The 15,217-nt window shown below is 37.1% G+C and overlaps 1 protein-coding gene across 14 annotated transcripts in view; it reads left to right on the plus strand.

Moving 5' to 3' along the window:
• Positions 1-15,217, plus strand: part of RALYL (RALY RNA binding protein like) — a 712,238-nt gene that overhangs the window by 194,663 nt on the left and 502,358 nt on the right. The window lies entirely within an intron of this gene.

Below are 15,217 nucleotides of genomic sequence, written 5' to 3' on the forward strand. Positions count from 1 at the left end.
TATGACTGACATAGCTCTTTTGAAATAGTTATTCTTAAGGTTGCCTTTGATTTTTTTCCCCGTGGTTTAACATCCTCAAATAGGTCTTCATCTTGCAAAAATCTGTACATAATACATACTGGTGCAAGAAAATGTATCAACTAAGCAGATTGTTCTGTGATGGCTTGGACTATCAGACATTTGCAAGTTAAATTCAATATTACTGTATAAATTTAAAGAACTAACTAAAATTAACATAATTTATTTGTTCCGTTAGTGAATAACCAAAATTTTAAAGTTCTTCAAGCTATTTTATACGCTTATTAGGATAATTATAATTATTCATTTTTATTTAAAAATTAAATGACGTTAAGCATACAGCGTTTGCTGAATATAAAAATATATATCATTGAATTATAAATGATTTTGCCTCCAGCTGCCAACTTGAAATGCCACATATTTCACTGATCTTCATTATTTCATGTGATGTTGAACCATTTGTGGTCCTTGTGCTGCCATATGAGAAACAGCAATATTCATCAACCCTTTATGCTTCTTGAAGCAGAAGGTGTTATTTCACTTGTGAGCTCGTTTTGTAATATAAACTGATTGAACCTCTTTTATTTTTCTTTGTAACTTTAAATGATGGTAATCGGTCAGAAGTCCCCAGTGAGGGTGTTTATTCATTTTCTCTGTGGTAGTAGACCACAAGCTCAGTGAGGGTCAGCAGTAATTTTATCTTATTTACCATTATATTCTTAGCACTTAACACAATGGATGGTGAACATGAATGAATGCATTTATTTTCAATTTCTTTCTTTACTTTTTTGGATATAATTATTAATTTAAATGGCCTACCCCTGTGTTCTCATCACAGCTTGGTACTTGAGGCTGTCAGAGGAACATTAATACATGTTGCCCCCGTCAGAGGCCTTCCATTTAACTGAACTAACAGATTAAGGAATATCGATCAGCAGAAAACATTATATAATTAAGATCCTACTAGAATATTGATTGCAAAGTATAAATCATGTAGATATTCATAAAAGAGGGCCTTCCAAAGAAAAGCAGAATCGTGGAAACGATAGTTGGATGAAGCTCAGAGAAGAAGTATTTGCAATAAACAGGTTGCTTACCATATGAATGGAACAAGATATTAAGGGCTTGAGGAAGGAAAGATCATAAAGCATTGGAGGGGCTTGGAGGACCCAGGGTTCATTAAAAACGAAAAGAAGATGTTTGGGAAATTGAATGGCATTTGTTTCTAGATAATGAAGGATTCTGAAAGGCAGTTTAAGTATATTTTACTTTGGGGAGAAAAAAATAAGAATTAATGAATATTTGTGAGGAAAAGAAACAGCTAATGGTATACTGCAGTCGCTTATAAATTGGATACACTGAAATACAGTGGGAGATTGAATGAGTGAAGACCTGGATTTAGGTGGAGGTAGCAGGGATGAAGGCAAGAAGAAGATGGAGTGATTGATTTTAGATAAGTAAACAGAAAGAGGCAAACTACAACCAAGCTGTCAAATTTGGATAAAGGAATTAATTGAGGTGCTCTAGTCAGAGGTAGGGAAATTGAAAGATGAAGGTTGGTTTTGACACACGAAATTTGAGATGGTAGCCAAGTAGTTAAATGGAAATGTCCCAAAGAATAAGGAAGCTACTCAGACTATATCATGTGAAATAATTTCCCTGTCCCACCTTTTATATTAAATATACATACATGTTCACACCATTTGTTCTTTTTAATTGTGCCTGTTTCTTCTAGAACGTTTTCATCTTACAGGATTTAGTTTTCACAAACTCTCATTTTTGTAATTTATTTTATAAATGCCTAAGTACTTCAGTAGGCTAGTGCAGATATCAAGAAGAGTGAAATGTTATGCAGTCATTTTAATACAAAATTACCTATTTGAGAAAGACATAAAGTTTCCTTTCCTTTAAAATGGGGATGATAATTCTTGCCCTACCTAGCTAGGAGGGTTGTTGTAAGGATCAGAAGAGATGATGGGTATGAAAGCTCTTTGAAAACTAAAATCCTTTACAAATGCAAGCTATCATCATCGTGATTATACAGTGCCCTCTATATGAACCTGAAACAATTTTCAATTTTCATCTATCATGTCACTCTTCTAATTCCTGTAGAGCATGTCCCACAAGATTTTTATCATAGGACTCTATTTTAATCAACGACAATGCATTTTCATGAAAGCATAATATTGTTTCTATAATAGATATTCTTTGAACTCTGGATGAAGACTAATACACATTTCAAGGACCATTATACTTCTGAGAATTTTTTCCTATCTCTTTCATTTTATAGCTTCCTTTTCCCCGTATTACATGGGTGCAATAAAATGACTTCATCAGGTAAAGTATCCTATAAAAACTTAACTGTCAATCCCATCCTCTCTTCCCCTAACTTCATGTCTTCCCACTCTCTGAGTTTGGTTTTCTAATAAGCACTACCCATGGGCTTTACCCATTGGCACTGGTCCGGCCTAGTGATCAAACCAGACATTGAAGGTGTAGAAACACAATGCTGTGAGTCTCAGGATTTAGTGCAATTGGGTTTGAGGCTTGGTGCCAACCCAAAAACTGTTGTGTTGAAGAGAGTTCTGATTTTTCTTAACTTTCTCTATGTTTTTGTCTGTTTATCAAATTAGAACAGCCCCAACGCTTGCAATTCTGAAGGGCTTCTCTCTAGCTTCCTAGACCCTGGGAGGAATAGCCACATGGTTCTGGACCATTGCTTAGCTTCTGTCGTCATTCTTTGATAGCCCTTTTCTGGAATCTTCCCCATGTCCTCTCCTCATGATTGATTCTCTTTATGTCAGAACTTGACCAAACAGTTCTAAGTTAATGAAGCCCCTTGGCCTCTCCATTGTGGCTCTGCTAGCTGTACCTGCCAGGGCCAGGTCTGCGGTGTTAGATAAACCTCAGATATCCTACGCTGCATCTGTAAGGTGGCCTGGGCATGGCCCTGAGCTTGACTGCTCACCTTCCTCATCTAAGTTTATTAGCCAGTTCCATCATGCTTCGTATCTGGGAGGGCATTCACGTCCAGAACAAGAAGCCACATTCTTCCCATCGTATCATTCTGCTGCTTCACAATATGCCCTTGTTATATTTCACCCGGATGACGTTAACTCTCCTTTTTAGAAAAGGAAACCTCCTCTCCTTTAGAAAGTTAACTCTAACTTTCTTTTTTTTTTCTTGGCACTTACACGAGAAGTGCACAAACATCCACTTAGGGAAGAGGGCACCCTGTCAGAACTGGGTCTTTTCTGATACTTGGATTAGGTCACCAAGTCACTGCAGATTTATAGTGGAAAGAGAAACACTACACTTGAGAATTTGCTATAATTGCCAGAAGCACCAAACCTGTAATTACCGTTGCCACTCTGGGAACTTCAAGTGAAGCCTCCATAGTTAGCCTTTGCCCTTAACCATCCTGATTTTCCTGCCATATTTTTCTACTTTCGCCTTTGTTAGAATTTATAGTAGAAATAGAAATTTAAGAATCCAGCTGAAGATTCCTAGAGTCGTACAAAGAATGTATTTTAAAAATTTCTTTGATGCCTAATGTGCAACAGAGTGCAGAGAAATGTAATTGGTGTCAATATAATTAGTCGATTATTTTAATAAAAGTCAGAGAGAGGGCAACCCTGGTGGCTCAGCGGTTTAGCGCTGCCTTTGGCCCAGGGCGTGATCCTGGAGTCCCGGGATCGAGTCCCACATCGGGCTCCCTGCATGGAGCTGGAGCCTGCTTCTCCCTCTGCCTGTGTCTCTGCCTCTCTCTCTCTCTCTCTCTCTTATAAATAAATAAAATCTTAAAAAAAAAAAAAGAACAGAAAAAAACACAAAGAACTTAAAATAGGGATCCCTGGGTGGCTCACCGGTTTGGTGCCTGCCTTCGGCCTGGAGCGTGATCCTGGAGACCCAGGATCGAGTCCCACATCGGGCTCCCTGCATGGAGCCTGCTTCTCCCTCTGCCTGTGTCTCTGCCTCTCTCTCTCTGTCTGTGTCTCTCATGAATAAATAAATAAATAAAAATTTTAAAAAAAGAACTTAAATAAAATAAAAGAGAGTTGACTAACACTTTTTTTTTTTTGACTAACACTTTCACTGAGCTCATGATGTAAGTAAGGCATGTAGCACTTAAAAAAAAAAAAAAAAGACTATTTGAGAGAGAGAGCATGAAAGAGGGGAAGAGGAAGAGAGAATCCCAAGTGGACTCCATGATGAGCACAGAGCCCGACTTGGGACTTGATCTCATGACCCTGAAATCAGGATCTGCGTGAAACCAAGAGTTGGTTGCTTAACTGAGTGAGCCACCCCAGGGGCCCTAATGTAGGGCTTTCTAATTTAGCATTTCAGTGTAGCTCCACCAAGTAGGTATAATCTTTACTCCATTTAAAAAAATGTGGACCTTAATGGGCACTGCATATGAGGGGGGCACTGGAGGCTAGAGAGCTCACGGGTTTGCCTAATTCAGCAACTGAGGACTGTCACATGGCAATACCATACTCCTGAGTTCCCTGGAGAGATTCCTACCCCCTGGTGACCACTTCCTTGCTTAGATTTCTCCCTTAGCTCCACTTCGTTTTCAGAGGAAATGACAAAGGAGAGTCACAAGGCCTTTTATTAGATCCTGCCATCCGAGCACTCATTTCCCTTCTTACCTTCCTGTGCTTCATCCGCTCTGAGCCTCTTGTACAGCCATCATATCCTGTCCCTCCCTTCTACCTGGGTAACTGAGGCCTGTTTTGGGGGCCGGATCCATTGGGAAGGCTTATGTGTGGTGTGAGTTGGCCTCAGTCAACATCTTGTGCAACCTCTGTTTGAGCCATTAGTACCAACTCTGGTTGCCTTTGATTAAGCTTATGCAGGTACAGACTGCCTCTTTCGTTTTTGTTTCCTCTTTTTCTTCATCTATAAAATAAATATAATAATAGCTACCTTGTAGATTTATTGGGAGGATTAGAGGTAATGTATGTAAGTAAAGTAACTAACAGTGCCAGAGACATGGTAATAAAACTAACAATAACTCATATTTATTAAACTCATTTTCTGTGTGCCAGGTACTATGGTAGGCATTTAACGTGTATTATCTGTAATTCTTATGTAATGATTTTATTCAATGGCCTGAACTCAAAGCCAGAATAAGCAGAAAGCACTTTTACTTTTTCTCTTCAACAGTGTTATCAAATCTTATGACCCTGCAACTTGATACATGTTAGGCAGAGGCCATAGTTTCAGACTATCGGTTATAAACACAAGTTAATTTCAATAATTAACATTTATTTTCTGTCATTAAAATTTCTAAGCTATTCTTAATACAAATAAAATTCAAAATGTCTCCCTTTCCCTCAGCTGAGGCCTGACACCTGCTCTTGTCCTGCATTTCAGAATACTGTTGGACTTGACTGGGATTTTTCTAGTCCCTCTCAGGAAGCAGTGCCTCTGTCATTGGCAGGAGCTGGCTGCATTGTGGGCTGTGCTGGTAGGCCCTTTAGAGCCCTGCCTTTCCGCCTGTGCCACCACTACCTGGGACCCCAGCTTTTGGACAAGGGATGGAAGCAGTCTAGCTCTCACCCAGAGCCAGCACACAGCCGCCAATCCCACAGCCTCCTTCTGCCCGGGTCTCCTACTTTGGCAGGTGGTTCTTCTCAGGAGATCCCATAAAGATAGCGGATTACATTCTGTGGTATACCCTGAGCTCACAGGAGGTGCAAGCATTCTTGTGTCAGGAATCAGGAGGTAGATCTGTCTGTCTGTCTGCTGTCCTCTCCGCTTGCTCTGCTTGTGTCGACTGTGCCAGTCAGCATCCTGCTTTCTCAATTCTCTGGGAGAGAAAGGGACAGGCGTCAATGTTCACAAGTGCCTCCAAAGTCCAGGTGCCACGTGTCAGCTCCCTGCAGACCTTCTTCACGGTGGTCATGCAGCAGTAGGCCTGCGCATTTGTGCAGTTCCCAAGCCTGTGATCCGAACACTGCTAGTCTTTTGTCTCAGAAGTGTCCTACTCACTACTCTGAGATCTCCTAGCGCTGGACATCTGAGATCTCATACCCTTGGACATGCATGTGGAATGTGGGTGCACGAGAGGAGATAAGCCAAAACCCCTCCCTTAGATAACGTCTCACTGCCTCCATGACTTGCCCTTAATGCACTCCATAATGCTGCTCTTGACAGGCCAGGTGAGGTGTCATGTCAGTGGCCAGTTAGGCTGCTTGTTAGGAAACCCTAGGAGAGGTAGGAGCAGCTGCTCTTCACTACCTCTTCTCTTGTTCACCATTTAGGGCTTTAGCTGAAATATTTGAAACAACAGAAAAAGCCCTGTTCCACACCTTTGTATATCTAAAGCACTCATTTACATCTGAAAAAACCATGATTCTAGAAGGCAGGTTATCTTTCCTCTGGCCACCAAACTTATTTAGTGAAAGTCCAAACCCCATTTGTATCAGGTTAGTGTAATCCCAAACTGACTGCTCTGTTCACTGTGCTGTTTACTTCAGAATGTGATTTTTCAATTGTAAATGGTTACCAAAAGGCACCTCTAAGTTGAGATCGACAGCGATGGCACTCTTTGGGATTTATTTAGATAACTTACAATGTAACATGGAGGTTTGATGCTGTAGACGTAACAAGGGTTATCCAACTTAATTGACTCCTGTATTTGTGCTGGTAACTATTGGTAATTTCCCGCCAGTTAAAGAAATCTTTGATGGAGCTAAAGCAGTGCCTAGCTCATTGTGAGAATTCCATAAATACTTGTTAAATGAAAGACTGTAGGAATCCAAACTCAGCTCATACAACTACTCCTAGCAAATGGTGGCCAGTGTTGAGCTCTGTTGAGTGGTTTGATTGTGTAGCCCTCCCTGTTATTCATCCATCCATCATCAACCCTTATGTTCAAGGAAATGTCTTTAGCATTTTTATTGGATGACTGCATGTCATCTTACGGGCAACTAGGAGAAATACCCAGCTCTCAAAAGAAACCTGATTGTGTCAGAGTTGAAAATTTAATCAGAAAGAACCAATTTAAAAGAGCTAAGTTGTAGCAAAATCTAGAGAATTCTAACTTTGAATAGAATCCTTTCCTGCTTCACGATAGCCTCAACTTTCTTTCAGCTTTTAAGTGAAAAAATACTGGCAAATGGCCACTGAAGAATAGCGTAATACTGTACAATAGTTATTCTTTTTCCCTCAACGTTCAGATGGGAAGAAAATCTGGATAAATCTCAGGGGTGTTTTTAGGAATTTTATTTTATTTTATTTTTATTTTTTTATTTATTTATTTTTTGTTTGTTTTTAGGAATTTTAGAAAGTGTCTCTCAGGTTAATTTATTAAAGATCAATTAGTAAAAATACCATTGGAAATGTTTAGTCCCTTTCTTATAGATATTATTTATTTATACAGAGACTTATTGAAGAGATGTACATATAAAATTATGTGTGAAAAACAGAAATACTAAAAACAGCTATAGCTATTTTATACGATCTGATATTTTTGCACTTAATACCACATATCAGACACTTAAAAATATATTTCCATATATGAGATTCTTGAAAATATAAAACTATAGTGAGAGAAAGCTCATCAGTAGTTGGATGAGAGGGAGAGGATTGACTGCAAAGGGGCACAAGAAACTTTCAGGAGTTGAAAATGTTCTATATCTTGATTGTGGTGGTGGTTACATGAATATTTTCCACTTCCCAAATGTGTCAAATAGTATACATCAAATAATATAGTGGGCGAATCTTTTGTATCTACATTATTGTTCAATAAACCCGGGGAAGAGAAAAAGAAAAAAAAAATCTTTATTATTGAATTTAAATTTTCATTTTTATTTATTTTTCTGATAAGTTGAATAGGACCATGGTAAATATTCTACTTTAATTATGTTCTCCATGGCATAATAAAATGTTAAGTTTCAAATGATCTTAAACACCATTTAGTGTAATCCTTCCTTCCTTCATTCACTCTTCACTCTTCATTCATTCTTCACTTAGTGGCTTGTTGCTGGATACATTAAGTCAAGGCATAATCCTTGCCTTGGGGAAGTGTATTAGTTCTTATCTATTACTGTGTAACAAATTGCCCCCAAATTTAGTAACTTAAAACAACACACATTTATCACATCACAGTTTCTGTGAGTCAGAAATCCAGACGCGGCTTATCTGGGTCTTCTGTTTTAAGATGTCTTACAAGGCTGCAATCACAATGTCAACCAGGCCTGGGATCTCTCATCTAAAAGCTCAACTGGTAAAAGGTGTGCTTCCTAACTCACTAATGTGGCTGTTGGCCGAATACAGTACATGGAGTGCTGTTCACCTCGGCCTCAGTTACGTGCTGGCTGCTGCTGGAAAGCTGCTCTCATTTCCTTGTCAAGTGACCCCTTCCAATATGACCCCTTCATCAATGAGTGCAGACTGAGAAGATAATAGAGTCAGCTTGGAAGATAAAGTCACAACCTTTTATAACTCAAACACAGAAATGATATCCCCTCAACATGGTCACATACCCTTGGTTAGAGAGAAGTTATTTGGGGCACCTGGATGGTTAGTGGTTGAGCATCTGCCTTCGGCTCAAGGAGTGATCCCAGGGTCCTGGAATCAAGTCCAGCATCAGGCTCCCAACAGGGGAGCCTTCTCCTTCTGCCTCTGTCTCTGCCTCTTTCTCTGTGTGTCTCTCATGAATAAATACACAAAATCTTAACAACAACAAAAAAAAAAAAAAAAGAAAGAAGAGAAAGAAAGAATTTACTCATTAGAATTAACAAGGACATCGATCCCAGGAGGCAGGTATCATTGTCAGACATTTTAAAAACTGTTTCCCACAGGAGCCTCGTTGATTCAACTATTGGGCTTAATCCATCAAGGAATCACTCAGCAGGTGCTTTAATTCTTTTTATTTTACAGAAAAGTACATACATAAGAGTGTGGCTTATTTATTTAACTTCTGGTTCTATGACTTACTAGTCAGAGAGCTGGAAATTTATTAAACATTTATTAAAAATTAGTTCCCTCACCATAAAATGGTATATGCATGATGATCAAGTCACTGTGAAAATTAAACACAATAATGAAAGTAAAGTTCTGAGCATGGTATCTGGCAAATAGCAAGCATTCAATAAAGGTTAACTATATTTTTTCTATTATCCTTGTACAAACCTTATTCCTGACCTGAAATCTACATCTCTGAAACTTCTTCCTTGTTGAATTTAGGTGAAAAACTTGGGGCTTACTAATCAAGTCATATTCACTTCCAAACGCTAGCCCTGCCTTTAATTTACATTGAAAGACAATGCACGTGCTCCCTTTGTATTCTCTCCTCCCCTGCATGTTCCAAGCTTCTGTTTCCAGAAATGTTCCCTGCATAACATGATCGCAAGGCCTCCAAAGCATGTATTCTGGATACACTTGCTAAGTTATAAATCATCACACAAACCTGAATAACCATAAAACAAGTCAATCAAGAAAAAATTTTTTTCCACTGAAGATAATCCATAGATACTATTCTTACCTCAAGTTAATTCATAAGCTTCCTGACCTAGGATCTAATCTAGATGCGTATAACCAGATCAAACATCTTTCTCAAGGCTTGCTGAGTTTGTGAACAGTTAGTATAGTTTTTGCAAAAATTAATATCAAAGCATAAGGGAAGTATTTTAATTGATAAATAACAAATCTATGTACAGCAAAGCAATAACTAAATAAAAGGAATATATTTACAACAAAAAATACATTAAATGATAAATAACAAAGCTATGTACAACAAAGCAATAACTAAATAAAAGGAATATATTTACAACAAACAAATACATTTACTTCTTAAACTGCTTAGGTCACTTCCAAATTAAGACATGATCCTATTAAGAATTCAATATTTATTTTAGAAGCAAGAGCATTTTAGCAAGTGACCTATAAATTAAGTTAGTATCTTTAAGTACGATGTTACATATCAATTGTATTTCAATAAAAAAATTAAAAGGGAAAAGATTAATACGCTTAAACTTAACATCCCTGAGAAAAGGTGTCTGAAGTAACATTCTTGCAGTAATTAATTTTAAGTGTTTCACCATTGATATTTGTCATTCTTGGAGTTTTTATTTCATAATCAGCTTCAAAAAGAGAAGATAATGCATTTAAATAAAATAATTTATCCTCATATGAATGTTCTCTATAAATAGATTCTACCTTAGGATACAACATGCAGTTTTAGCTTCTTTGATGTTTATAAGGAATATTGGTGATCATGTTAATATTGTTAATATGTTAAATGTTATTCAACAGAAACTAATAAAATGTCATTATTTGAATTTCTGTTGTAAAGAAAAATGCAGGTGCTGCTGATGAATTATTTCATTTATAGATTAAATTTAAGTCTTTTTTTTAGAACTAGTTATATTGACATTTCTTCTTCAAAAAGAAAGCAAGTATAAATACTTGGTCATAGGAATCCTCAAGTATTTTCAGCTTCAAATCCCAAGTTACTGAAAGTAACTCCAAAAATTCGTTGATAAAATACATAGAAAATTTTATTTATTTATTTATTTATTTATTTATTTATTTATTTATTTATTTATTTATTTATTTTTAGTAAAGATTTTATTTATTTATTCACGATAGACATATATATATATAGAGAGAGAGGCAGAGACACAGGCAGAGGGAGAAGCAGGTTCCATGCATCGGGAGCCCGATGTGGGATTCGATCCCGGGACTCCAGGATCGCGCCCTGGGGCCAAAGGCAGGTGCCAAATCGCTGAGCCACCCAGGGATCCCCTGAAAATTATATTTTTCAATGTTTTCATTCTACCTTTTTGTTGGAAATGCAGCAGTGGTTGCAGTGGTAATAAGATATGACAACAAAGACAGAAACAAAGAATGCATAAAGCTTAATTTCCATGGGCATGGTCATTAAATAAATACTGGTATTCCAATAGAAAAAGTGGGCTTATGATAACAGTCGATAAGAATGCATTAAATGGGGACAGTGGTTGAGGGTTATGATTTTTATTTTCTTCAATGATGCTGAATGCTTTGCCAGAAGCATGTATTGCTTTAACAAGCAGAATTGAATAATGTTGATCTTTCCATTAAAAATATATTTTGTGCTAAATCTGTGAACCAAAATAAAAATGAAAAAAACAAAAAACAAAAAACAAAATAAAAATGAACTTAATTTCATTATGTTTCTTAAGGAGAATAATTAGAAAATGCTATCATTTTTTTAAAAGTAGTACTTTCTATTTTCTTTGTGTACTTCTAAGAATTGTTCACTTAGGGAAAAATAAATAAATAAATTTATTAATTTAAAATAAATTAAATTAAGATAGATTTATTTATTAAATTAAAATAAATTTTTTTAAATTTAAATTTATTCACCAGAAGCCCTGTTGAGAGATATCTGCCTTGGCTTGGGCAAACGTTTCTTTTTTTAAAAAAAATTTTTTTTTTAAAATTTATTTATGATAGTCATACAGAGAGAGAGACAGAGGCAGAGACATAGGCAGAGGGAGAAGCAGGCTCCATGCACCGGGAGCCTGACGTGGGATTCGATCCCGGGTCTCCAGGATCACGCCCTGGGCCAAAGGCAGGCGCCAAACCACTGCGCCACCCAGGGATCCCCGTTTCTTTTTTTAAAAAGATTTTATTTATTTATTTGACAGAGAGATAGAGAGCAAAAGCAGAGGAAGCAGCAGGCTTACTGCTGAGCAGAGAGCCAGACACAGGGCTTGCTCTCAGGACCCTGGGATCATGACCTGAGCCAAAGGCAGGCACTTAACCACCAAGCCACCCAGGGGCCCCAGGGAAAAATGTATTTAGACCTACTTTTTTCTATTTGTGAAAATCCTTTGTATGTAATGGTGAATTATCAAAGAAAGTATATTTTGTTATTAAGTCATTAAAATTCAAAGTCAAAATATTTGTAGATTTATCTTCAGTAATTAAGCATCGTATTTATATTTGGTGAAGATTTCATTATAGCATATTGATAAACATTGTATACTTATAACTATAAGAAAAAAATCTGAGCAAGCTGTTAAATGCTTTTGTTTGGTGACACATTTTATTCAAAGAATAAGAAATAATCTCTTTCTCTGCAATTCAATTTTAGGGGTCACTTTTTAGACTTGCATTAATATTGAGCACTGATAAAGGTGGAGATTTTTGCTCTAAGTACCTTCATTATCTTATTGCTAAGTCATCTGACTCATGTTAAATGAAATATATAAAGAATCATGAAGTACCAAAACTATATTCCTGTACTTTGCTTTCAATTTCAATTTCATGCCTATTTTGATGAAACTGTGAAAGTAAGTAGAGTTAAATAATTATTAAAATCACCATTAGACCATTTGTAAGCTATCATTTTCAAAAAGGACACTCATGAATATTACTGTGCTAGTTAAAATCTAACTACTTAAAACTATTCAATAATTATAGATTATCTATGCCTTGTTTATTTATTTATTTATTATTCATTCATTCTTTTTCCTTTTGTGTGGATAAACTATACCTGAAATTTATTATTCAATTTTGTATGATGACTTCTTTTAGAAAACACTGTCATGTATTTGAAATGAAGCTTGTCTAAAAAAGCATTTATATAGATCTTAGAAAAAAAGTGTTTTAAGGACTTCAAGTAATCTCTACACCCAACATGAGGCTTGAACTTACAACCCCAAGATCAAGCATCTCATGCTCTACCAATTGAGCCAGCCTGGCACCCCTAATCCCTAGTTCTTAGAAATTGATCGAATCTTAGGTCTGCATTTAATATATCAACCAGCAATGTTATTTTGCTTTAAAAGTCTGGAAAAATAGGGATCCCTGGGTGGCGCAGCGGTTTGGCACCTGCCTTTGGCCCAGGGCACGATCCTGGAGACCCGAGATCGAATCCTACGTCGGGCTCCCGGTGCATGGAGCCTGCTTCTCCCTCTGCCTATGTCTCTGCCTCTCTCTCTCTCTCTCTCTCTCTCTGTGTGACTATCATAAATAAATAAAAATTTTAAAAAAAAGTCTGGAAAAATAAAATAGATTTTTGCCTTTTAACATATAACCATCTGAAATAGTTTCATTCATTCACTCGTTCATTTTTTAGTCCATTCAATAAACATTAAACATAACCGGGGATCCAAGCACTTGCAGACCAGAAGGGGAAATAACAGGCAGATGCGAGTACACACATACAAAGAATGAAAATTGCTTTGATATAGATATTTTGATATTACCTATATTTAAAATGCCTAGTTTTCTCTCTCTCTCTCTCTCTCTTTATTGAAAAAATATAACTGAACCTCAGTGTTACCTTAGTTTCAGGTGTACATGTAGTGATTTGACAACTCTATATGTTATGCTGTGCTCACCACAAGTGTAGCTCCATCTGTCAGCGCACAACACTATTAGAGTCCCACTGACGCTATTCCCTGGGCTGGACCTTTCATCCTCATCACTTACTGATTTCATTACTGGAAATCTGTATCTGCCACTCCCCTTCATCCATTTTGCCCATTCCCCCACTCACCACCCCTTTGGCCATCATCTATTTGTTCTCTTTATTTATAGGTCTGTCTGTTTTATTTTATTTTTTTAGATTCCACATATACAGAAAATCATATATTTGTTTTTTTGTGTGTGTCTGCCTTACTTAACTTAGCATAATATTCTTTAGGTACTTCCATATTGTTGCAAATGGCAAGATGTCCTTCTTTTTTTATGACTGATATGTCATTGTGTCTATACGCCACATTTTCTTTATCCCTTTATCTGTGGATGGACATTTAGGTTGCTTCTTTATGTTAGCTATTGTAAATAATGCTGCAATAAACATAGCGGTGCATATACCTTTAGAATTAGTGTTTTAATTTTTTTTAGTACTTAGTTGTGGAATTACTGAATCATATGGTATTTCTATTTTTAACTTTTTGAAGACAGTGAATGTCCCAGTATACATTCTTACCATCACAAGCGTTCCTTTTTCTCCACATCTTTCTTATCTTTTTGATACTAGCCAAGTCTGACTGTTATAAGTGATATATCATTGAGGTTTTGATTTGCATCCATTATTCTTTATTAACAGAGAATAGCAACTCAGAAACTTACATACTGTTATTATATGTATTTTTAAAGTTTGTCAGTAAGCTTTTTAGAGTTTTATGAAACATCGTTTAAAAACTATCACTTAGAAAAAAATTGGTCCTGTTAGGATTACTGAGACTGTCTTCTGTTTTTGTCTATAATCAAGCCATATGAGGCCTATTATCTAATATGTAAATTTATTTCCTTTAAGCATTTACCTTACAGCACCCAAAGATGTCTACCTCCTAGTCCCCAGCACCTGTGAATAGGTTACTTGGCTTGGCAGAGGGACTTTGCTGATGTGATTAAGGATCTGGAAATGACAGTCCCAGATTATCCAGTTGGGCCCCGTGTAATCACAAGGTTCTTATGAGAGGGAAGGAAGATCAAAGGTGGAAGATGGGATGCAGAAGCAGAGGTTGGAATGATATACTTTGAAAATGGAGGAAGGGGCTCCAGCCAGGGAATGTGGACAGCCTCTCCAGGATGTAAAAGGCAAGGAACAGAATTGTCCTCAGAGCCTCCGGAGGGAATGCAGTACTGTCTGTACCTCAATTTTAGCCCCCAGAAGACTTGACTTGGGCTTCTGATCCCCAGAATTGTAGAGAATAAATTTGTGGGTATTTAAAAAGATTTTATTTATTTATTTATTTGAGAGAGAGAGAGAGAGAGAGAGCACATGCACAAGAACAGGGGTTGGGGAAGAGAGAGAAGCAGACTCACCACTGAGCAAGAAGCTTGACATGGGACTCAATCCTAGGACCCTGAGATCATGACCTGAACCAAAAGCAGGTGCTTAATGAGCCACCAGACGCCCCTAAATGTGTATTGTTTTAAGTTACCCAGTTTGTGATGATTTGTTACATAGCAATAGGAGACTAATGAAAACCTACATAGCAGTAACCCTGCAAATGGCCCCCTTTAAAAAAAAATTTAATAAAAATCGTAGGTTCATTCACCAGATGAATCATTGAAGAGATGCTTATTTATTAGAGCAGAATGTGAAACCTTTTTTTTATTTCCAGGGAAACATAGGTAGGATAGCTGCAAATTCTACCCATCAAGTCAAATAAGTCTTCAAGGGTGGCAAAGCCACATAAAAACAGGTGCTGGTGTAGCCTAGGCCAGAGCCACTACATTT

This window comes from Canis lupus, chromosome 29, assembly GCF_003254725.2.
Source record: "Canis lupus dingo isolate Sandy chromosome 29, ASM325472v2, whole genome shotgun sequence".
In the NCBI taxonomy this organism is placed as follows: Eukaryota; Metazoa; Chordata; class Mammalia; order Carnivora; family Canidae; genus Canis; species Canis lupus.